The 25,970-nt window shown below is 45.0% G+C and overlaps 1 long non-coding RNA gene across 1 annotated transcript in view; it reads left to right on the top strand.

The window, feature by feature from the left end:
* The window catches only part of LOC308471240, a 213,737-nt gene that overhangs the window by 18,976 nt on the left and 168,791 nt on the right, over positions 1 to 25,970 (top strand). The window lies entirely within an intron of this gene.

Genomic DNA, 25,970 nt, shown 5'->3' with positions numbered 1-25,970 from the left:
TACCTAAACTGTATAGAAACTTATTCATTTATGTGGCTACAGCGGCAAGAATGTTACTTGCCCCCAAATGGAAAGAAGCAGAAGTCCCAGCAAAGGAAGAATGGGTACAAAAACTTATGGAATATGCAGAAATGGCAAAACTTACCGGAAGAATAAGAAATCAAGATAACAAACTTTTTATAAAAGAATGGAAATGGTTTATTGATAAATGCAGATAAATGGTAAACAGATAAGAACATTGGCAGGATTATTGTAATAGCCTGCAGTTTCATAAGAATATATATTTAAAGAAGATGAATAAATAGGCAAATTAAGTTAATTTGGATATGCAGAAGGTATTAAAAATAAATCTAATGAACCGCAGAAAGAGGGGGGAAGGAAGTCAGATTTTGAAATGTTAAAATGATTGTAAAATCAGTGAAATGTGTAAACATGGAAAGTATAAATAAAAATATTTTTATTTTTTTTAAAAAATGAGTGGCATCTGAGGACCAGTTACTGAGGGAGTAATAGGAAAAGGCATTGCCTTTCTGCCCTGCTGAGTAACATCCCAGAAACATCTGGTCAGCCACTATGGGAATTAAACTCTAGTTCCCATTTGCGGAGTATGTGGAAGACAGCCCTGGGTCGTTTGACCCTTTAATTGGTTCTCTTTTCCCCTGCAATAAAAAACTATGCAAGACACTTTAAAAAAATGTTTAAAAGAGCATATAACTTTTACTTCGTATACTTGCAGTTGCAAATTAAATATACAATGCGGGTGGGTGTTTCCTAAATTGCTAAGACACCTTACACATAGTTACAGACTAACTAACTCTGGGGCAGACAGCAGCATAACAGTTTATACCTGCCTCTAACTGTTAAGACTGTTCAACTGCCATAACTGTACCAACTGCCATAACTGTCACAGGGTGTATGGTGTCACAGAGTCCTACAACTCTTGCAATTAACACTTTACATATGCATTTTGGATGCTTGTTGTTGTTTAGTCGTTTAGTCGTGTCTGACTCTTCGTGACCCCATGGACCAGAGCACGCCAGGCACCTCTGTCCTCCACTGCCTCCCGCAGTTTGGTCAAACTCATGCTGGTAGCTTCGAAGACACTATCCAACCATCCCATCCTCTGTCATCCCCTTCTCCTTGTGCCCTCCATCTTTCCCAACATCAGGGTCTTTTCCAGGGAGTCTTCTCTTCTCATGAGGTGGCCAAAGTATTGGAGCCTCAGCTTCACAATCTGTCCTTCCAGTGAGCACTCAGGGCTGATTTCCTTAAGAATGGATAGGTTTGATCTTCTTGCAGTCCATGGGACTCTCAAGAGTCTCCTCCAGCACCATAATTCAATGGATGCTAACATCCCATAAAAGATGCTGGATTAGATGAAGGTTCTTCTTGCATTTCTTATGGGTGGGTGAAAAGACGCTTCCAGGTGGCATCGATTAGGAGGTACAAAGTGTCCCTTTTTACCTCTGAATCCCAGTCCAGAACATGCACACGCTGCAGATGAGTGCATCTGTGCAGTAGGATGATGTGGAGTAGCTTTAGTGAGGGCACATCAACTCGCTATCTGGAGATGTGTTGAGAAACAACGGCATGGCAAAGTCAGCTCGCTTTAGCTTCACCCTGCCATGAATGTGCAAAAAACCTCAGACCGCTCAGCTCTTGGTATAATTGTTTCGACAGCGAGAAATCCATACACCCAGAGTAACCCCCCGCCCCAAGCCAATATTTTAGTGCCATTGCAGTGGCTTTCAAACTGTGTTCCCAGGGACAATGGGGTTCCTTGCTGGTTTAGATCGGCAGTGACAGGCAAGCTTCCCTGAAACAGCTTGTCCACTGCGACCGATCTTCCTTTTGCAATGTGCAACATCAGGGGAGTGTGTCACTTTCTAGGCCGGAGAGTGGGGAGGGACCCAGGGTGAACTAAGAAGTTGCCTTTGAATGCATCCCAGGATCCTTTGCAAAATGAAGGGATTCTCAGCATGGAAAAGGAATTTCTTGAGAGCAAGGAATCTGATGCCTACTTTGTTGTAAGATGGGTTCATTAAACATGACGTGATATGCTAGGTACCAAAAAGACTGAGAGCGTAGTCCAATGATGCATACAGTGGAACCTTGGGTTACATACGCTTCAGGTTACATATGCTTCAGGTTACAGATTCCGCTAACCCAGAAATAGTACCTCGGGTTAAGAACTTTGCTTCAGGATGAGAACACAAATCGTGCGGCAGTGGCGTGGCAGCAGCAGGAGGCCCCTTTAGCTAAAGTGGTGCTTCAGGTTAAGAACGGACCTCTGGAACAAATTAATTACTGTACGTAACCAGAGATGCCGCTGTATTTGTTTAAATATAGGCTAATTTAAATGGAGGTACGAAATTTTAGGACAGCTTCTGAAAAGTTAACTTGCTGCCAAGGATTTGTTTTGCTGCCCAGGCTGAAGATTTTGGGGTGGGTTTTCATACCCGTACTGTGGTTTTCAGCACATCCAGCTGTGCCCTATGCCCACACTGGTGCTCCTTAACATCTGGGGTGGCAAGAATACAAACAGCAGGCAGGAAAACATTGTTAATTTTCTTTTAATGGCTGCTAGAATTTTTGTTGCTTCACCGGAAGTAATTAAAGGGAGCTTTTCTGGGGGTCTGCTTATAGTCCGATTTCTGGAGTTTCTGGAAAAATTGGCCCAAGAGGAGCAGATAAAAAAGGACATATTCAATTCCACTTGGCAAGCTTTTATTAAACACACAGCAAAACAAGGTGCTATCCATGCAATCTCAGGGTGTTTCCATCCTGCCGCTGTTTTGGGGTAGGATTCAATCACATACCAAGAAATTCAGGTTGCACAATTACAATTGATGGGAAAGACTTGCACAGAGGTTTTCTGATAAGAGATGGGGAAATGTGCTAGAAAGTAACATTTGCCTTGATGCATCTAACATCCCTGCAAACAAAATGGAATGAATGTGCATTAAATAGCCATGCCAGCTAATCTCTTCAAAGAAATCGTGATGAAAGCTCAGTGAACAGGTCACCTGGAAGTTTCCCCCAGAAAGATGCTCTCGTATGGAGTGGTGGGGTCCTTTGTTGGCTATTTTGCTTTGTAAAAAGTAAAGAGCTGTGGGGCTTGGTCTAAAAGACCTGGGACTTGCCTTCCCCTCTCCCCACCTCTGCCAGGCCACCCACTAATAACATCCCTGCTAATTCGCTCAGCCAGCTCTTGCCAGTTTCTTCTGGGGCATCTGGAGTAACTGGAAATGGAACCCTTGGCCAGCAACCACCAAACTACCTGAAATGACAACTCATTCACCTCAGGTTCCACCCACATAAAGACAGCTGGCTGATCCTTGCCTAGCACCATAAAACAAAGCCAATGAGATTTATGTATCAGCAACAAGGCAGGAATACAAACACATCCCTTGAAATGGGAGGGAAACTACTATGGGTGGATATCTGCTGGCACAGCCTCACAGCTGTGCGCTCTTAAAGAGACATTGCGCTGTCAGCCAGTTACTGCCAGATCAATAGTTACAGCTCTGCCTTGGTTCTGAGCCTCCCTGAGAGATGAGCACCACTCGTGTGGAGGGCATCCTTTGCAAATAGAACACTATTCTAGAGCTATTAAGAGCCGTTGCAGATGATATTTCGCTTGTCTGTGCAATTACTTAGCAGTTATGTTACTTGTTTGCTCTAGGGGGATCGCAGATGCGAGGGATTGCTTCTGTGGCAAGCTTGTCGTATTCTCCCAGCACTCAAATCAAGAACATATTGGTGGGCACGGCTGTGTGATTTTGCTTCTCTACCTAGCTAATGTGTCTGTCTGCAGTTGGGAATGCTGCATGGATTGTGGCTGCTTAAAGGATGGCCCCCTATTGGATGGTTTTCATCGTGACATCACTGGCAGAGTGCTGTACTTTGAACTTGGAGACCAGGTTTCGATGTCCAGGTTGCTATATTTGTATGTTTTCCCATGCCCTCCTATGAAAATGCTTACAAGGTCACTGCTATTGAACCCATTTTATAGAAGGGAAGAGTGAGGCTGAAAATAGCAACCTGGACATCAAAACCTGGTCTCCAAGTTCAAAGTACAGCACTCTGCCAGTTCCCAAAGCCATGCCAGTCCTGCTCGCATCTGCTTGTTTCCTGAGGTCATATGTAGGCACCCAAAGCTTTCCAGGGCATGATAAATGAGCCATCAGGTGTAACATTCCCTCTGCCACAAGGTTGCCTGCTCAGCATTTGGCGCCTAGAATTCCCTAAAGCTGAGCTCGGAGGACGAGTCTTCAAAATCCCAAGAGACGGTGCTTAACCTACAAGATGTGCTATTATTTTTATGTAATATCATGACATTGCATTTTCCTGTCTCGGCTGAGACCCATGGTTCTCTGAGCAAGAGGTGGGCCTTGCTAGGAAAATATGGGGCACCTTCCTGGGAGGTATATTGTTCTTCCCTAATGAGAGTTGGAATGTCAGTCAAGTACTGCCAATTGCCTGCTTGTCAAACATTCTACCAAACCAATATCTCTGTTGCGTAAGCAGTAACCTTTTTATTCTGTCATCATGATATTATCTAGCAGCAAAGGCAGGCTTAGAAGTGCCTGGCCCACGTCAGACCTGCAGGAAGCAAGATGTGTACAGTAGACACTTCAATTAAGTAAAGGTAAAGGGACCCCTGACCATTAGGTAGGAGTACAGGATCAGGTTTAAGGTGCTGGTTTTAACCTCATACCTACGGGACCTAGGACCCTCGTACCTACGGGACCGCCTCTCCTGGTATGTCCCACAGAGGAACTTACGGTCTGCAAATAAAAACATCTTGAAGGTCCCAGGCCTCAGAGAGGTTAGGCTGGCCTCAACTAGAGCCAGGGCTTTCTCGGCTGCGGCTCCAATCTGGTGGAACGCTCTGTCACAAGAGACTAGGGCCCTGCGGGACCTGACATCTTTCTGCAGGGCCTGCAAGACAGAGCTGTTCCACCAGGCCTTTGGTGAGGGCGCAGCCTGACTCCCTCCTCTGGCAACCTGCACAGAATTTTGCTTAACGGTTGCCATCAATTTGATTTTAATTAATTTGACTTTAATTAATTTTTAGAATGAAATGTTTTTTGGATGTTGGATTATTTGATTGTTGTTAGCCGCCCTGAGCCCGGCTTCGGCTGGGGAGGGCGGGATATAAATAAAATTTATTATTTCTTATTATTACTAGGTCCAGTCTTGACCGACTCTGGGGTTGCAGTGCTCATCTCACTTTATTGGCCGACGGAGCTGGCATACAGCTTCCAGGTCATGTGGCCAGCATGATTAAACCACTTCTGGCGAACCAGAGCAGCACATGGAAACGCCGTTTACCTTCCCGCCAGAGCGGTACCTATTTATCTACTTGCACTTTGACGTGCTTTCTAACTGCTAGGTTGGCAGGAGCAGGGACCGAGCAATGGGAGCTCACACCATCGTGGGGATTCGAACCGCCGACCTTCTGATCGGCAAGTCCTAGGCTCTGTGGTTTAACCCACAGCACCACCTGCGTCCCTACACACTTCAATTAGGAGTGGGCATTTCTCCTCCAACCTGCTACAACTCTCAGCATCCCACATCAGGAGCAAACAAAACCAGTTGCCTAGGAGAGTGCCATAGATGTGGGGTGTGGCGGGACTAGCCAGGTTTTTTGCCCCGGGTGAAGCCTCCAGAGAGGCTCCATTGAGGCTCCCAGCCTGTGTTTGTGTGCATAGTGGGGTTGCCAAACTGGATTTTTGACCCGGATGAATAAAGCCTAGTTTTGCCCCTGCCCAGGAATACCTTCTGCTACATTCCCACTCCTGCTTAACTCAGGAGGGCAAAATTTGGAAATATACCTGGTCTTCAAAGCATCAAGATGAGAGGGCCATAACAGAGGTCAAAAATAACTGTGGTCGTCTCCAGACCATCAGTATTTTGCGAGAGGAATTCAAACGCATGCTAAAAATTTATCGTATTTTTTGCTCTATAAGACTCACTTTTTCTCTCCTAAAAAAGTAAAGGGAAATGTGTGTGCGTCTTATGGTGCGAATGCAGGCTGCACAGCTATCACAGAAGCCAGAACAACGCAGCGATCCCTCTTGCTGTTCTGGCTTCTGAGATTCAGAATATTTTTTTCTTGTTTTCCTCCTCCAAAAACTAGGTGCGTCTTATGGTCTGATACATCTTATAGAGCAAAAAATACGGTAGGTTTCTGCAATTAAAGTAGATTAAGTGCACTCAGTCACTCCAAATGCAACCCCCCTCCCCTTTTCTTTTCTAAAAAAGAAAAGCAGGGACATTCATAGAAAAGTGTGGGATGAATGAATTACTAACAGAAAAATGTATAACCAGTGCTTTTTTCTGGGGGTACTCAAGGCTAAACAGCCCCCCCCCCAAAAAAAGTTTAACGTGTGGCACTTACTGTAACAACTTCATGGTGAGTACCAGCACATTTTTTTCCATGAAGAAAAAAAAGCACTGTGTATAACCACCACACAAGCGAATCGGGATGAATTCAGGATGAATGTGCATTATTGTATAACCTCATCACAAACAAATCAGAATGAATCCTCAGTAAGGACTAGACATAGTCTAACCTCGGTGTGACCTTTGTGCAGTAGGCATAGAATAGGAATAGACATAGGCATTGAATTGTAGAGTTGGAAGGGACCACGTGGGTCATCTAGTCCAACCCCCTGCAATGCAGGTATCTTTTCCCCGGTGTTGGGCTCTAACCAGTGCCAGATTTACATATAAGCTAAACAAGCTATAGTTTAGGGCCCCACTTTCTTACCCCCCCCCCAGGAAAAAAACCTGGATGTACATTTCTAAAATATAAGATAAAAAGCAAATAAAATAAAACCTACATGCAGCAACAGTGTTTTGTGTTGTGTAGACTCCTATTTGTTATGTGCAAATGGCTTTAGATACCTATTATAGTAGGTCTATAAATTACCATATAGCATATATTCAACACAAAAAACAGTGACAATTTGTTGTTGACAAAGGACAGATGGACATATAAAGGGCCCCATTACCTTCAGTAGCTTAGAACATCATCAAACCTAACTCCGGCCCTGGCTCTAATCCATGACCCTGAGATTAAGAGACCTGCTGCTGCCTACCAGAGCCAACCTCTGACTCCTTTCTGTCTGAGTCTGCACTCACTCTGTGACTTTCAGCCTGTAACCCATGGGTAGGCAAACTAAGGCCTGGGGGCCGGATCCCTTCTAAATCTGGCCCGTGGACGGTCCGGGAATCAGCGTGTTTTTACATGAGTAGAATGTGTGCTTTTATTTAAAATGCATCTCTGGGTTATTTGTGGGGCATAGGAATTCGTTCTTCTTTTTTCAAAATATAGTCCGCCCCCCCGCAAGGTCTGAGAGACAGTGGACCGGCCCCCTGCTGAAAAAGTTTGCTGACCCTTGCTAACCCTGGAAGGCACTCCTTCTGACCACACCTCCTTGATCACTCAAGCCCCTTGCTTCTAACATCTCCCAGCTTGTCCCTTCTGCAGAATGCTCTTCAGTGTCCCACCACCAGGATCTGGGATCTAAGTCATCATCTTCTGTGCCTTCCTTGGGGGGGGGGGCTCTAGTGTGGGCAGCCCCCATCCCTCTTCCTCATCCAGCCAGTCCCTGACAGGTTGGTTAGGCTGAAAGTTTGTGATGGCACTCTCTCACAATTCCAAATATGCCTCTGCCCTGGGTCTGGTTGGCAACCACAGCTCTAGAACAAAAGCTTATAATGGTGTGAGATGTTAACTCGGAAAAGGTTTGTTTTCTTTTCTTTTCTTTTCTTTTCTTTATAATTTTATTGTTTCATACTTCCTTCCTTCCTTTTTTAAAATTTATTTATTTGTTTTTTTAAATTATAGTTTTACAATCACATATCCAAAATACAACATAGACAAGATTCCATAGAATCTCCTGGACTTCCCTCCTCCCCTTTGTGGGTCCTATTATTAATCGTTTCCTCCTGCATCTTTTATAATAATCCAAGTCTTTTACATCTCCATTATATCCAAAATTCACCATCAAACCACAAGTGTTATTCCAATCCTACTAAAAAAATTAACTGTTTACAATGGTTTTTAAGATAAATTATAAAAAATTTCCCCATTCTTTATTAACATTTTGGTCTTCCTGATTTCTGATTCTTCGGTCATTTTTGCCATTTCGGCATAATCCATCAACTTCATCTGCCATTGTTCTCTGGTCGGGACTTTTTCTCTTTTCCTACTCTAGGCCAATAGCAACCAGGCAGCCGTGGTCGCATACATAAATAGTCTTTTCTCAGAGAAGGTTTCTAGTTGTATTGGCAATTAAAAGGTATGGCAATAATCAGTACACAGAGGGAGTCATGTGTTGAATCATGTGTAGTCCCTTTGCCAGGGAAACTGCCTTTAAATGTGCATCCACAACGGGTGGCATTGCACATGTTTTTTTAACTGTGAAAAAAGGGAGATATAAATCAGCTTCTGGTCCTAGGCCAATTATTTGTAAAGGAAATTATGTAAAACCGAAAGAACTAGCATAGGGAAGTTCCTCAGAAGTGAAGCATTTGGTTTTATGCAAACTAGGTATGGTGTACCACCCACCCCAGTCCCCTAAATCAAGGGTGAAGTTCCTGCTGCCCTCCTGGTGCTACTAAACTACAACTCCCATCAGCATGGCCAATGCTCAGGGATGATAGGAGTTAGCGGTTTAGCCACACCTGCAATGTGAAGCTATCTGCTAACTTTCTGGGCCTTACTTCTAAGCAAAGATGCTTAGGGTGCAGCTGAACAGAGTTAAGCGATGCTCTTTACAACTGATGGAGATAAACTGTTATGCTAGCATCACTACTGATCCAGCCTTAAGAGAGTTGCATAAATATTCCAAGCAAACAGCCCTTGTGGCTTTTGCTTTTTTAGCCAGAAACTCTCATTAGTCTCCCCCCTCCCCCAAAAAGGCATGTGTTTTAAACCTAGTAAGTTGAATATATTTTTTGCAGATCGTTTGTAGTTCACTTTTCTTGAGGAAACGAGGTTTTCAGATGTATAAAAGCTCCCCGAGGCTTTGCAGAATTCACTTTCTTTAATCTATTATTTATGTCTGCATGCAGCATGTGTTCCTTTCCACTGATTTAACCCCCTTTAATTTTTATTTTTTTAAAAAACCCTCCTTCCCCAGCTAGCTGGCCTTGTTTGTGAGTGAGTGCGTCTGCAGTGGAAATGTGAATCTATGAGCTACATCGCTTGATGCCGGGGGGGGCGGGGCGGGGGGACTTAAGAGAGTCAAATGATATTCCCCTCCCCAAGGGAAGTTCAGCAAATCAGCTTCATTTGGAAGAGAAGATGTTGGTGGCTTATGATTTCGTAAAATTCTTGGCAAATGTGCAGGTATGGGAGCAAAGCAACAGGCTCACAGGCAGTGATAATTCCAAGCTAGTGTTAGCAGAGGTTCCCCAGAAGGTCAAACCAAGACTCAGAGCATAAATCCTTCTCAGTTGTCTTTTTTAGGAAGCCAGCTGTTTTTACAGGTGCATCTGGACCTACAGGACCAGCCCTACCATAAGGCAGAGTGAGGCAACTGCCTCAGACAGCAGATTCCAGCCACTCCACGCTACAAGATCACAGAGCTGTATATGCCACACGGAGTCTATCCGGGGGGAGGGGGGCTCTAGTGCAGTGGAGGATGCTATTCCTTTTCTGGTGTTGAAGTAAGATTCACCTGCCAGTCTTTTGTACATGGAATGAGGAGAAGGTGCCATCTTCTCCTTTGCCTCAGACAGCAAAATATCTTGAACCAGCCTGTGAACATGCCACAACCCTCCTCCTATAGGTTGGCCAGCCCTGACTAAGGGTGTTGTGACATCAAAAGGCTAACAAACTTATGATGATGATGATGATGATGATGATAATGATAATAATAATAATAATAATAATAATAATAATAATAATAATTTATTATTTGTACCCCGCCCATCTGGCTGGGCTTCCCCAGCCACTCTGGGCAGCTTCCAACAAAGATTAAAAATACATTAAAATGTCACACATTAAAAACTTCCCTGAACAGGGCTGCCTTCAGATGTCTTCTGAATGTCAGGTAGTTGTTTCTCTGGTTCCCTGTAGCTTTGCTTCTCGCAGTGAGGGAACCACCAGTAAGCCCTCGGCACTGGACCTCTGTGTCCAGGCAGAACGATGGGGGTGGAAACACTCCTTCAGGTATACTGGGCCAAGGCCGTTTAGGGCTTTAATGGTTAACACCAACACTTATATCTTCTTCTTCCTTCTCCTCCTCCTATTATTATTATTATTATTATTATTATTATTATTATTACTATTATTATCCTTCATCTGTAGAACTCAGGGCACTTCACAGCATAAAATTACAATATAAAACACACAAAATGCATAATAAAAATAAGAACAAAAACAACCCCCCCCCCAACACATTTCAAAGTGCATTGGATGTCATAAGCGCCCATGGACTAGAATCCACTTCATCAGATTATACATTAATAAATTTGTCAGTCCTTAATGTGCCACAAAGCTACCTCCACCCCAGGAAATCCTTTCTGTATGGAGTTTCCTCCTGAGAAAGTTCAAATGGCTAGATAGCTCAGTCGGTTAGAACATGGTGCTGATAATGCCAAGGTAGCAGGTTCGATCCCCATATGGGACAACTGCATATTCCTGCATTGCAGGGGATTGGACTAGATAATCCTCAGGGTCCCTTCCAACTTTACAATCCGATGATTCTATGACAGTAAGTACATCCGAGAAAAGTGTGTGCTTTAAATGTGCTTGAGGGGGTTCAGAGAGGGCTACAACAACCATAGACCCAAGTACCATCATGAAGATGGCTGGTCCTACATACAGATGCCCATATTGTGTTGACTAGAGCAGGGGCAGCCAACATGACAGATATTGTTAAACTACAAGTCCCATCAGCCCCAGCCAGAATGGCCAATGGTCAGGGATGGTGCAAGCTGTAGTCCAGAACATATGAATACCACCATGTTACCTACCGCAGAACTAGAGAGGGATGGAAGGGTGAGAACTCCATCTCTTGGACCAGTGAAGATGCACACACAGAAACTGGGTCAAGAAGGAGCTTGCTATTCTCCCACACAACTGCCCACACCTCATTAGGGAAGCCTCCCTGAATATTTGAAACTCAAAAGCAAATACTTAGCATGGGTTTTTTTTTTCTCCCTCCCTACTTATAAGAAATATTCAGCAATTCCAAGGGGAACGTCCTGCTTAAAGCAAGAGAAGACTTTATTCTTCTATTAATTAAGATGACTTGAGAGAGTCACATGTAAGAATGCATGAAATCTGGCATGGTTAGTCATCCGAAAGCAATCAACTTTTTTTAAAATAAAAGTTTACAATTGGAAGAAGAATACAACCTGATCAGTATGGTATGAGGGAGGATTATTATGATTTGAGGGGAAAGAATCCCTAAAGAAGCATGAGTGGATTTAGTTATTTGAAGTTGTGTGTTTGTGTGTGTGTGTGTGTGTGTGTGTGTGTGTGTGTGTTTGTGTGTGTCTGTACAACATCCCTAGCATTCCTTGTATTTTAATACTGGTTGTGTAGCAAAATTGCAGACTTCTGTGGAAGCTGTAGACCTGCCAGCTGAATAAATGTGCTGTTTCAGCTCAGGTGAAGAGTTATCGCCATACAGGGCAATCTAATACGTGTCTACTTAGAAGAAACTCAATGGGACTTACCTCCAGGGATAGAAAGATGTAAGAATTGCAGCCTTACTAGCTTAAACTGAGACAGACCATTGGCTTAGTGTTGTCTACTCCAGCCTTTGCTATCCTGCTGTCCTCCACCTGTTTTGGACTACAACTCCCATCCTCTTCGGTCATTGGCCATGCCAGCTAGGACCAATGGGTGTTGGATTCCAAGACATCTGGAGGCGCCAGGTTAGTATACAGAGTATACCGGCTGGTAGTGGCTTTCTGGAGCTTCAGACTGGGGTCGTTCTCAGCCCTACTGGTGACTGAACCAGCAATGTTTTGCAAGCAAAGCATGCACTTTCCCACTGAGCTAACTTGCCCTTTTGCCAGCTGAGCAAATTTCTGTCTGCGAATGTCTGATTTAGACTAACCTGGCAATGTCCCGTAAGCTCAAAAGTGAGCAGCCAGTTTGGGGTATCTTTTTTTTCTTCTTCTATTGTCTGCCTGGAATGACAATAGAATCTAGCGAAGAAATTTTGCTTTAAAGTCCTGTTCCCACCCACCCACCTCCCCCTCTCGCAGTCCAGCCTGCGTAGCTAGAAGTTGTTAAATTCCAGTGGGTGAGCAGATGTACTGACAGCTCCTTTGAGCGTTCTTCATTTAGCAGTGCAGATTGCTGGGCTACAGACTGCAGTCCAAATGGGATCTGTGCTGTAGGTCCTACAGGCCAAAATCACCCTTCCGTCCACCATTTGCAAGTTCTGCTCCTCACACTAACTGTGGGTGGCGAAACGTGACCACAACACAAAGCGTGCTGGGGCCCTTAGTCAGCAGTTATGATGGATTACATAAAACCGAATGAGTATAGCAGTCAAGTAATACCCAGTGCCCGGAGTTGAGAAGGGATGATCTGCCTATCAGTATGCTGGTTGCTTCTTCTTCTCTCTCCCCGCCCCCCCCCCCCAGCACACCTGCAGGAGTCAATATTGTGCCTCATTCACTCAGCTCACCTCTCCTCCCCTATAAATCTTGCAGTAACCCAGTTTCCTAGCCTCAAAAGCTCCTGCCACCTGCCCCTTACCTGCACTGACTCAGCATATTGGCCAGACCACCTCATAAATTCACCTGGGCTGTCACAGATCTCACTGTGTGCTCTCTCGGTCTCTGTCTCTCTCTCACACACACTTACATTCTTTTTATCAGATAAAAGCATTTAGCTTTTGTTGGGCACTGCCATTCAAATGGTGTGTGTGATACACGTCCTGTGATTGATTATGTGGCCCCCTCCGCAATATTTTATTCAAGTTGGCACCCCTGTGGCTAAAATTCAAGCATCAACGCCAGCGATAACAAGCAATTCTCAATTGTATTTAAACAGCAGCTTTTTCCAGGTAGGATTTCCCCATACAGTTTCCTCTCCCTCAAGCCCAGCATATGGCCAAATCCTCTTTACCTGGAAGCCACCCATCCACTTAGCCCATTGTGTCATTACATGGTTTCCAGTGCTTCTGAAAACCATCCTTCCATTTAGAACCCCCCCCCCCGGCCATTTTGAAGAATTTGGCGGACGTTAGGCAATCCCTGTAGGGACGCGGGTGGCGCTGTGGGTAAAACCTGTGCCTAGGACTTGCCGATCGTATGGTCGGCGGTTCGAATCCCCACGGCGGGGTGAGCTCCCGTCTTTCGGTCCCAGCACCTGCCCACCTAGCAGTTCGAAAGCACCCCTAAGTGCAAGTAGATAAATAGGTACCGCTTTATAGCGGGAAGGTAAACGGCGTTTCCGTGTGCTGCACTGGTGCTGGCTCACCAGAGCAGCTTCGTCATGCTAGCCACGTGACCCGGAAGTGTCTCCGGACAGCGCTGGCCCCCGGCCTCTTAAGTGAGATGGGCGCACAACCCTAGAGTCGGACACAACTGGCCCGTACAGGCAGGGGTACCTTAACCTTTAGGCAATCCCTGGTAAAAGTAGTGAGGCTATACATCGGGGTTGGGAATTTGTGGCCTTCCAGATGTTGGTGGATTACAACTCCCATCATCCCTTAACCACTGGCCATGTTGGCAGATGCAGATGTGAACTAGAATTCTACTAGATCACAGGGCCGGGTTTAGGTTTGATGAGGCCCTAAGCTACTGAAGGTAATGGGGCCCTTTATATGTCCAGCTGTCCTTTGTCAACAACAAACTGTTGCTGTTTTCGTGTTGAATATATGCAATATCACGGGTAGGAAAACTAAGGCCCGGGGGACGGATCCAGCCCAATCACCTTCTAAATCTGGCCCGCGGACGGTCCAGGAATCAGCGTGTTTTTACATGAGTAGAATGTGTCCTTTTATTTAAAATGCATCCCTGGATTATTTGTGGGGCCTGCCTGGTGTTTCTACATGAGTAGAATGTGTGCTTTTATTTAAAATGCATCTCTGGGTTATTTGTGGGGCATAGGAATTCATTCATTTTTTATGTTTTTCAAAATATAGTCCGGCCCCCCACAAGGTCTGAGGGACAGTGGACCGGCCCCCTGCTGAAAAAGTTTGCTGACCCCTGTGCTATATGGTAATTTATGGGCCTAATGGGTATCTAAAGCCATTTTCACATAACAAAATATGTATTTTATCAAAGTAATTGCATTATATTTTGGAAATGTACATCCAGTTTTCCCCCTTTAATTTTTTTGGGGCCCCCCAAGAGAGTGGGGCCCTAAGCTATAGCTTGTTTAGCTTATACGTAAATCTGGCACTGCTACATCCATAGGAGCACAGGTTTCCCATCCCTGCTGCACAGAAATGTGCATCTCACTGGTCTGGATCGGGTGTTATCCTATACGAGGGGTTTCTGGTGACTGTTCTTGTGCCTGACAAGTGCTAGGCATTTGCACGGAGAGTTCCACTCTTGCTCTGTCTTCTGTGACTCTCATTTCACCTTCCCAACTGCACATACAGCTATCGCTGAAATTGGTTTTCATCCCACGCCGGGATTAAATCCCACACTTGCTCCATCTGTTGTGTGAGATGCGATTCTAATTTCTCACCCTTACATATGTACATCTCTGTGGCAGACTGCTCCTCCCTGCTCCCCATCCATGCATGAAACGATTCGGGATGGATTCAAATGACTTGATTCCCCCACCCCTTCTTTCAACATGGCGAACATCGCTGGCCTCAATGCCTGTGATGTAGAATTCAATGCATACGCGGGCAAATAACTGTACAAACCTTTATATAAAGCTGTGATCGTAAATATACTTACCTGTGAATAAATTCCAGCAGAGCATTTATTAATGTTCTTATTTCCAAGTAAATGTGTGTAAGAATCAAGCTTCTAGGATTCTGTTTGGAAGGTCAAAAACAGAGTCAACAATATAGAATATATTAAAGGAGCAAAATGCATATATTTAATGAATGTTTTAATTAAATTGAACGTGAACCTTATTTTACTTACAATATATGACGCCAAAACCTCTTAAATAAATATCTACGTGGAACGGGACATTTAAGTGCATTGTAAAGTATATAGGGACGCGGGTGCCACTGTGGTCTAAACCACTGAGCCTTGGGCTTGTCGATCGGAAGGTTGGCGGTTCAAATCCCCACGACGGGGTGAGCTCCCGTTGCTCGATCCCAGCTCCTGCCAACCTAGCAGTTCGAAAGCACATCAAAGTGCAAGCAGATAAATAGTTACAGCTCTGGCGGGAAGGTAAATGGCGTTTCCGTGCGCTGCTCTGGTTTCTCCAGAAGCGGCTTAGTCATGATGCCCACATGACCCGGAAAAATTGTCTGTGGACAAATGTCGGCTCCCTCGGCCAGTAAAGCAAGATGAGCGCCACAACCCCAGAGTCGTTTGGGACTGGACTTAACTGTTGGGGTCCTTTACCTTTACCTTTTAAAGTATACAGTGGTACCTTGGGTTACATACGCTTCAGGTTACATACGCTTCAGTTTACAGACTCCGCTAACCCAGAAATAGTACCTCGGGTTAAGAACTTTGCTTCAGGATGAGAATAGTGCCCCTGCGGCGTGGTGGCAGCAGGAGGCCCCATTAGCTAAAGTGATGCTTCAGGTTAAGAACAGTTTGAGGTTAAGAACGGACCTCTGGAACGAATTAAATACTTAACCCGAGGTACCACTGTATAGTCACAGTTGAGTTGATCCTATTGATTCCCATATTCATCAGCGTTGGGGTGTGATGCATTTGGTGGGTAAAATGCCAGTCCACACAAATGAAGGATTTGTGTGGTTATTGGGGGGGTGCATGTTTATATATGTGTGTGCAGTGGAGGCTGGTCCTTTTTGATGAATGGGGCACTGTCCCACCAACCTCAATCTGCCCTCATTGTTCCCAACCTACCTCCTTACTTGGAACCAGTCCAAGGGATGGTACTGCCTGTCAGCTTCCTACTCCTTAATCTTATGCCACATTTACAGCATACATTTAAAACCCTTTTACAGTCATGGCTTCTGCCAAAGAATTATGGGAACTGTAGTCTGCTACAAATGCTGAGAATTGTTAGGAGGCCTGCATTCCGCACACGGAGCTACAATTCCCAGAGTTCCCTGGGAAGAGGGAACATTAAACCACTGAGGGAACTGTAGGTCTTTGAAGAAACTCTTGATCTAAATTGCAACAGAACAGGAGGAAAGAGAGAAACTAGAGCAATGGGAACAGCACGTATAATACATAGAAATACGTATAAATATTGCACTACCAAAGCTGCTGTCATAAACACACTTAATAGGGGGTAAATCCCAATGAACTCAATGCAACTTACTTCTGAGTTAAGATTGCACTGATAGGCTTTGTTTTTCATGTGGTTGTGTACATACATATATGTGTACATGCATGTGCTATGATATCCATATATGGATCCTATATGGATCCTTCAGTTTGAGGGGGGAAATGGAAACATTGCAATAGCTCACACTATGAATCAAATTCACTAACCTAAAAGGATGAGAATTAATTTAACAGATAACTAGGAGTTAGGTCAACTCTCCTCCTCCCTTTTGCACAAGCTAATCTTCCTTAAAATAATGTCAATGTAAGATGACGCTTCTTCATTTGTCTGTGGACACATTTTGGAAACGGGGCCTCACTAGAAAGCCACATTTGTAAATAATGGATTGGATTGGTGTGGAGCTTGTTTGGAAGATACACTGAATTATAGATAGCCAAATAAATTCCATAGCCTGCAAAAAGTGCTTTCCTTTGAATTGCCAGGCACGTTGTGCTTTGCACTCAGTGATAAATTTCCAAGAACGGAGATACAGCAGCTCAAGCATACCCAGACTCTGCCCCATGCACCTGCACCCTTTTCTCAGATGTGTCTGTCCATGGTAATTTTGAGTCAGTTCATATATGCATATTCACCACTTGATGACTGTGCTATCCAGTGATGACTTAATGTATGGCTGCACCATTTCAGAACTCACACCACAAATAGAACTTCCATATAATCTCAGATGCAGTGCTTTGCAGCAGAGCCAGTTCACACATACAGATGCCAGCAGCAAGTATCCAGTAATCCAGTGCTGAGGGGTGTATCGTTACAAAAGCCCAGTGCCAAGCAGTGGCAAGAGTGCATGGGACCACAGGCACACACACATGGGGTCTGTGTCCCTTTGGAGAATGGATGACATTGCAGAGACTGTCGTGCTTTAAGAAATATGGTTTATTCACCTATTTACACCTTCAGTCTGCATGGAGGGGGTCATATCTTATGGCATAGTCATTGCGTGGACAGGAGGAGTCCCCCCAACCCCAGGCGACTCCCAAGTGGAAAAATGACTCAAGACAACGTGCTATGGGATTAAAATTGTCCACAACTTTATTAAGTTTCAGATGTAGGGAGCCCTTGGCTCAGGCATTGGGCGTTTATCCCCAGCCGGGGATTTGGGGGACATCAGGGTTATCCAGAATGTGTGGGGATTGGGCTGACTCTGGAGAACATATGTTCAAGCAGAGAGCCTGCCCCCCCCCCATTTCGCCGTCGTTGCAGGGGAAAGCAATGAGAACCTCTCGCCGTATGGCCAATGCTTTCCCTCAAGACCCCTTTAACAGGGAAACCTGGGGCCGCTGCCACATGAGGGGGTGTGGGTCACCACTTCACGCCCCCCCCCCCATTTAGGGAAGATAGACTAAAGGATTCCACCCAAGGCCTGAAACCACCAAATTTGTGATGCTTTGCTATGGGAAAGGCAAAACCTACCAATGCAGGAAAATTCCTTTCCAGCCCTTCAACAGCGACCATGACATAACAGCACCCGCGTACCTGTGGAGAAGAGGTTAACATGCAAAAGAAGGCTAAACTGAGGGAGGGCAGGGTGGGAGAAGCTATGGAGCCAACTGAAGATTCCCAGGTAAGATCCACCCTCTGTTGTGTGGACAGGGCGGTCCCTCCCCCTACCGGGGGAGGGCGAAGCCAACCCGTACTGCCAGGAGCTGCATGGGATGGGGGGGCTGTGCACAACCACGCAAAAGGCGCCCCCCCATTTGATGTGGGGAGTGGTCATTCTAAGAGGCAGCAGCATAAGATGCCTGCAGCCAGCACACTCCAAAGATCCACACATCTCAGCCTCACTTCCTCCTCCTCTCTCCCAGAAAACCCTGCTTCCAAGCTCCCTTTTCCTGTCCCCTCAAACATACACCCCATCACCTTTGTAACATCTCACCCCCTAGCCTAGGCTAAAAGATTCCTCTCCACAATGGTCCATTATTGTTCCCTTATTGGCCCTAGCTTGGCCAGGCTGGTTTGCATAAGCTAACCCAGGAATTTCCTGAATTCCCTGTCTGGCACAGTTTTGCACTTTAAGCCATGTCCCAATTAATCAAAACCTTATTATTAATTTTACCTATACCTATAACACCATGCATGCATGAATCAGACCCAAGAGGAGCAAAAAGTGTAGAGTAACCCAGGCATTTGCATACATGATTAGACAGAAAAGGGAGGAAAAAGATGTATAAAGCCTCTCTGACTGGTTACTATTTTGCAGCTGCAGTTCAGTTTTATATTGGCAAATTTAGGTTGCACAGTTAAAGTTGGTTTGGTGCTCTTGGGCTCTTGCATATCAAGCCTGCTTGCAAAAGAAAAAGAAAACCATGCCGTTTTTTGTGGCAAGAAAAGTGATGGGGCAGTACACCAGCATGTGTGAGATAAAAATGATGTTGAGCAATGTTCTATAACCTCTGTGCAAGCAAATCACAATGAATGTTCAATGAACAATGACATAACCTCTGTGCAGGTTCTCTCCCTCTCCCTACCTCTCTCTCTCTCATTTTCTCATTGATTGCTTCACATGTTCCAGGAATAAACAATAAGTCAACAAATCTAGTGATGTTGAGGGATCATTTAGCACAGGCAATTCTTGTCAAGTCTTAGGCTGGCCCAGCAGTAGGAGCCCAGAGTTCATCTTAACTAAAATGTGTTTCTTCCCTGAGCATCAACAGTAGGGTGCTCCGTAGCCCTCCATGCCCATTGCTCGTGGCACATGACAATCTGGATTTATTTTTAAGCCATCTTCTCTGCCTGGGCAAGGGTCAGTCTGAATATTCCTTCCCTGAAGCTTATGGCTGAGAACATGTATAACTCTTACATACCTTCCAGCCTTGTGTTATTGGATGGCTGGTTGTGGGCAACGCTTCATAATTCCAATTGCGTAATGATGCTGTCTAATTAAGTGCAATTTCAAAAAGAAAATGCTTCCAGAGAGTTTGGCGTAGTTTGCTCAAGGTGGTTTAAACAAAAACACTTTGCCAACCAATATGCGTTTTCAAAGCAAGCTTAGATTATTGATTATTCCCTCTTCACTGTGGGCTTCATCTTCTTTTAGTGCTCATGCTGCAGAGAAGCTCAAAGGACCACTTGCCGTGCACAGTAGGCCACATTTGTTTCTTTGAAATGTGGTAGGTACGACAGGAGACACAGTGAAAATAGTACCCACATTCACTGACTGTGGTTATTACTCGGCATTATTGGCCGCATAGTTGTCACATTTACATCCTAGATGTGGTTCATGTACGCATGCATAATGCTCAACGACTGCAACATCTTTGAGGCACGACATGTGCGATTGGGAGAGGCTGTGGCTCAGTGGCAGAGCATGCATTTCACATGAAGGCAATCCCTACCATCTCCAGTTAAAAGGGTCTCAGAGAGCTGGGCTGGGGAGGACATGTACTTGAGATTTGGAAAACTTCTGATAGCCAAGGGTTAGATAGACAAGAGATCTAGCTTAGCACAAAGCAGCTTCATCTCTGCTGCTTCCCAGCACGCACAAGAGAAGAAGAAGGCTGTAGCCCGTGTAGTCAGTGGCATAGCATGGGATGCCAGTACCCGGGGCCACATGGAGGGGATGGGTGGGTGGGGAGGAGGGAAGTGGACAGAGTACACATGCGCATTCACCCAGGAGATTGGAGCCACAGAGATTAAAAAAAGAAGAGTCATTCCGTTGTTGGGAGAGGTCACTTCCTAGTTTGCATGGAGAAGCCATATTAAGGCAGCACTGGGTGTTGAAATTTTGTGTCCCTGATGCGGGTGGCGCTGTGGGTTAAACCACAGAGCCTAGGACTTGCCAATCAGAAGGTCGGCGGTTCGAATCCCCGCGACGGGGTGAGATCCTGTTGCTCGGTCCCTGCTCCTGCCAACCTAGCAGTTCGAAAGCACATCAAAGTGCAAGTAGATAAATAGGTACTGCTACGGTGGGAAGGTAAACGGTGTTTCCGTGCACTGCTCTGGTTCGCCAGAAGCGGCTTAGTCATGCTGGCCACATGACCCAGAAGGTGTACGCTGGCTCCCTTGGCCAATAAAGCGAGATGAGTGCCGCAACTCCAGAGTCGGCCACGACTGGACCTAATGGTCAGGAGTCCCTTTACCTTTACCTTAACAATTTTGCACCCAGGGCAACTACCCATGTGGCTCCCCCACACTACACCACTGCATGTAGCCCAGCCACGAAAAGCCTCAGTGCTTTACTTCATTTATTTATCACATTTTTATACCACCTTTTCCACTCAGGAGCTCAAGGTCGTGTAGATGGTTCTTATCTCTCCATCGTGGCATAGGTGAGGTAGAGAAAAGTGACTATCCTAGGGTCACCCAGTTAACTTCATAGCTGAGTGGGGAGCTGAACCCTGGTCCTCCAGATGCACACACGTTCACATGGGTATATACTAGAATATGAAGTTTGATAGATGCCATATTGTGCTTAGATGTTCGGGCTTAGTGAATAGTTTGAAGTATGAAAGGATACAGTGAATGGCTTTAGGCAAGTCACATTCTCCTTGAAGGGTCTCTAGTGGGTGATGTCTAACGCAAGGCACCATCACAGAAATACATCTTATGAGCTGTGTACATAATGTGTGCCTTTATATGGCTGTATGCAGTGCTTTTTTTCTTTAAAAAAATGTTTAGGGGTACTCTCATTTTCCTACTCATATTGAAATACTGCCCCTCAATGAGGCCAAAATTAGATTCACAAAATGTTTAGGGGTATGTGTACCCCTGTGTACCCCCAGAAAAAAGCACTGGCTGTATGTAATCATGGTTTGAGAATTCAGAAGGTTCAGATATTATATAGGCGGGTTACGTGAGCATGTGAAAGCTTCAGTCGGTCTAACAGAAACTCATTCAGTGCTATAATGCTGCAAGCATGTTCCTGGCTTATGCTGAATGGCTCCATCACTTGATACACAGTAAAACCCAGACTAAGGGCCAGAGGCTACTCTAGGCCCCTGTTATTTTGTGTCTCCCAGCTTGGATGCAGACCGAAAGAAGCACATCTTCAATCCGAATGTGGAAAGAGAAAAGATAATTAATATGGATTTGGAGGGATGCCAGAGTAAGTTGCCAAGAGGCTTCCGTTGTTCGTAAGATGTAGGGAGTTGAATGGATACTGATCAGGGGCCAGTGATGTGTGCTTTCTTCCCATGTGCTCCACGTATACATTTATAAACAAACAGCTATTACTGGAACAGGAATCAGGGTTAAAGCAATTTTTCAAAACAGGATTGCATAGATTACAATTAATCTCGGGTCAAAAAAAAAATCAAAACTCACCTGGGTGGGGACCTGAACTGAAGCAGTGGCAATGATTAGGCAATCAATCCAAACATTAGGAACTGTCCTGCAGCACAGTTTGAAGGAGAACAAAGTGAAGGGGGAAGCAGGAGCTGAGACCACTGGGAAGGGCTGCAAGACAGCTCACAGGAAGCAGGCTGAAGGCTGACTGCAGAAGGTTCAACACTGAAGGTTCTTCAGACATAGAAAATTTCTATAAGCCAATCAGAATGCCAGGCTGGGGACCAGTGAGAGCCTGAGAAATGCATGCAGGGGTGTTGAAGGGCAAGGAGAGTCTGTTGCTTGCCAGCTCTCCTGAAATGACTGAGAGGCTGAACCATCTGCTCTTGGACCTTAAGGACCCAAATGCTGATCCCCTACATGACAAAAACCACCTGATAGCTAAGAAGATAAATGTGTGGTTTACTATTGCTTTGCAACTTTAATTTAGCATCAGTGATGGTACTAAATGCACATCCCACAGAAACGACATGATCACAGCCTAGGAGACTGAGAGTACTGTACATGCTGAAGTTTGCAAGACTGGGAGAAATATCAGGTAGTGGGGAGGGTGGGAGGCTTAAAGGGTGCTGAAGGGGCAACTAAGACCAGGCTAAGGTGGGCCAGAGTGAGCTTTGTTGGCACAATGGGACTTGGAAGAGGCAGCTTGGTGACCAGAGCAGGGCGGGAGGGGGGCTTTCCGAGTGCCATGAGCAGCGTGTCAGAAATTAGACAGAGGGGTCGATGGCAGAAGGGAGAGAGGAGACACGTTTAAAATTGAACCACTAAAAGCCTGATGTTGACGTGAAATCACTGCAAAAAAACATAGGGACATTACTCCATTTTAGACTCACCTTAACGTTTGTCTTCAGCTTAGGTTTGCAGTGAAAATCCCCCTGGGATATGTATGAATTCAACATGAGTTTTTGGGCTCATGGGGCTCACCACCAATCCCCTTCTGGGGTTTCTTCCTGTCACAGCATACCAGAGGACTGAACTTCCATGGAATGGTAAATAGGAACTTCATTGGTTTTTAAAACAAACCCGGAAAATGGCAGTATGGAGATCATAACGCAAATTCCTATTGGTAGCTCAGTGATGAATAAACAAATAAGTCCCACCTCCCTAAATCTTTTTTCTTCTTCTGGAGTTATCAGAGATGGCTGTATCTTTTTTTTCAGGGGGGTGGAATTATTTGGTGGAGGCGGGGAAGAGACTGGTGCTGAAACAATTCCTAGGGGAGCAGAAATGATAGAACAATGGTGTCTGTTAAGAGCTTCATATCATCATCACTTCTCCAGGTGTGCAGATTTTAGCTACTACACCGGGCCCCATTCATCTTCATGCATCTGTCTAACAGCAGGCAGTCAAAGGATGGAACTGAGTTAAAGACAAGTGCAGTGTGGCCTTAAGTGGGTTGGATATAACTGACCTTTGGAATTTCAAAATTACAGCCTGACCATGTCTTATAATATAGATGCTGGAGTCATCCGCTAAAACTAAGGTTTCGTTCTGTTTTTGAAAAGCACATGCTGGTTCTACCGAACTGAATTGCCACAGGATATTGTGTTAATACAAATGACCGTCCTAACTGGATTAATTCTGACACACCAAGTGAAACCTTCCTTTGCAGAAATTGCATATCTTGCACCATCACATGCCGGAGGTAAATGATACATCTTCCTAGCATGTGATACATCCATTCAGCTGACCCCATAAGGAGAAAGAATGCTGAGCAAAACTGACTCACACATTGCCAAAAAAAAAAAAAAAAAAAGCATATGTTGAATGTTCTCCTGTGTAGGAATTGGCATGAAACCCACACGCATATCATTTCTTGAACATTGAGAAGGGGTGATGATAGCATGCACAGGAAACAGTAGCCAGTCTCAGTTTCTCACATCCACATGCAGCTTGGGAAGTGGATGATCATCAGATGTGACAGCCTGCACATGTTAAATCCCACTAGGAAGTACCATCTGTGTCAGAATTTTGTAACTGACTCTGAGAGGCAACGTTTCATTTCGTTTTGTTTCAGTCTTCTGTGCTATTTCTTCGTTCTCTTTTCCTTTGGATCACATTAGTGGTGAATTGTGTGTGTGCATATTTCATCTAAACAGGACCGTGTTGCACAACTTGCTTGTTTGAGCTACCTGTCGATATTTGGGGTCATTCTTTACCTGCCAGGCACCTCTGGCATCATAGCAGACTCATCAAATCATAGAATCGTAAAGTTGGAAGGGACCACAAGGGCTATCTAATCCAACCCCCTGCAATGCAGTAATCTTTTGCCCAATGTGGGGCTTGAACCCACAACCCTGAGATTAAGAGTCTTGTGATCTACCAGCTCATACCACACCCTGCAAGTGGATGGTGCAGACTAATGCTTCAGACATTCTGAGGAATAAAGGCAATTCGGTCTTGGGAGACAATCAAGTCTGGAGTGCAGAAAATGTTATGTGTGTGTCAAAGGCATAGCGGGCGGGAGAGGGCCATGGCTCCAGGAGCACATATTTTTAGGTGACCCAACAGGTAAGGGGCCCTGGCAGCTGAGTCATGGCAGCAGGCAGTTTGGTCTAGTGGGCAGGTGGGTGGAGGCAGCGGGCAAGGAGCCTGTTGAAGGTGAGCTCCATTCACCCTCCGTGCGTGCCCCCACCCCAGCTGCCCAGTCCACCAGGGGGGTGCAACACTTGCCCTGCCCCGGGTACTGGCTACCCACGCTACACCACTGGTGTGTGGAAGTCCCATTGAAATGAATGAAACCGAAGTAACCTCTTGATTTTAAAAAAATATCTGAATTGTAGCCTGTGTGAAGTGTTTGAAGACTCAGTTGATGTACTTTGAGGAAAGCATGTTAAACATTGCTGAAGTGCTACACAAGCATTGCACACAATTTCTGCACCTGCTTATGATTGAAGCATGCACCCAAAAATCACATAAGGTTTAATGTGGATTAGCTAGTTCAGTTCCCTGCTCTATGGCAGGATATCCTGTCCATAATGCCAGATAATTCCCACAAGTGGAGTCTGTCCTATCTGTGGGGGTTCCTAACCATCTTATACCTTCCTATACTTTAAAGTAATTGAGTCAATTCTGTCCTCAGTGGACAGGATGAACAACTCTTACTCCTTGGTTTCCTTCAGACATTCTGTAAATATTTGAAAACCGTCAGCATATTCTAGCTAAACTGTCTTCTCTCTAGACATTCGTTCTAATCCCTTTATGTTTAAAAGTTTCCTTGGGATCTTTTCTAGTTTGCTGTCATCTTACTTGAACTGTGACACTAGGAACATTTCTCCAGATAATAAGTTCAGGTACTTGAGCTGGACTTCAAATAAATAAATAAATAAATAAATAGGTATGATTTGGCATTGTGGCTTTCACTTGTTCTTTTGTAGGAAATCCTTGCAAGCACAAGGTGCTAAATTTGGTACTTTAAAGGGGTTACCGGTAATTTGCATGCAGCCTCTCCAAAGGAATTTCTCCTTTGAAAGCCAGACCCTTATTTGGGTTCAATAACAAACCTGTGAGATTGGCTCCTGCAACACAGACGGTGATTTGCTTGAGTAAATTTGGTAAACTTCAAGGATCTGAACCTTGGCTTTCCTCATCCAGCCATAACACACTAACCACCACATCATCATGTTGCGTAATCCAAACAGTGTGTGTTCTTTATAACTAAATGTGGGAAACATAGGATTATTTTCCCTGCAGGGGACTAATTCTTGTTCAGTCAACTAGGATAGACATGCTCAGATTATCCTTTGACTTTCATTCAGTTAAAAATCTAGGATAAAACGGAATGACCAACTGTCCCAAACCAGCCCAGTTCCTACATTTCCTTTTCTTAATTGCCATACTCTCATTCCTACCTGAGAAACGATGCTGAGTGATTCAGTGGTGGCTGTTGTCTGCTGGAGCTGATGGGACGGAAGTCAGGGAGCTAAACCATAAGTGGAGACAAAACTACCAAAAGACAGAGCCAACTAATTCTCGTTTTGTTCCCATCCTCTTCCCTGCTGAGTTCTACAAGGGCAGCACTGAAATTAAGGAGGTGGAATCTGACAGACAGTGCCACTCTTGGACTGGCTGTAAGGTTTTGGGGGGATGGCTCTTTGCCCAAAGGGACCAGCCCCCACTGGTGTGATTCAGAAGCTTCCCACATTCCCAGTGGTACTTGCCCACCACAAAGTATCTTCTCTACCTTTTGGGATCTCATCAAATCTTAGGAGTTGGAGAGGACCTCAAAAGTCATCTAATC

The sequence above is a fragment of the Podarcis pityusensis genome, assembly GCF_964106645.2.
Source record: "Podarcis pityusensis genome assembly, chromosome: 2".
Classification (NCBI taxonomy): Eukaryota; Metazoa; Chordata; class Lepidosauria; order Squamata; family Lacertidae; genus Podarcis; species Podarcis pityusensis.
The sequence above is the reverse complement of the archived record's forward strand: the minus strand, read 5'-3'. Positions and strand labels throughout refer to the sequence as shown.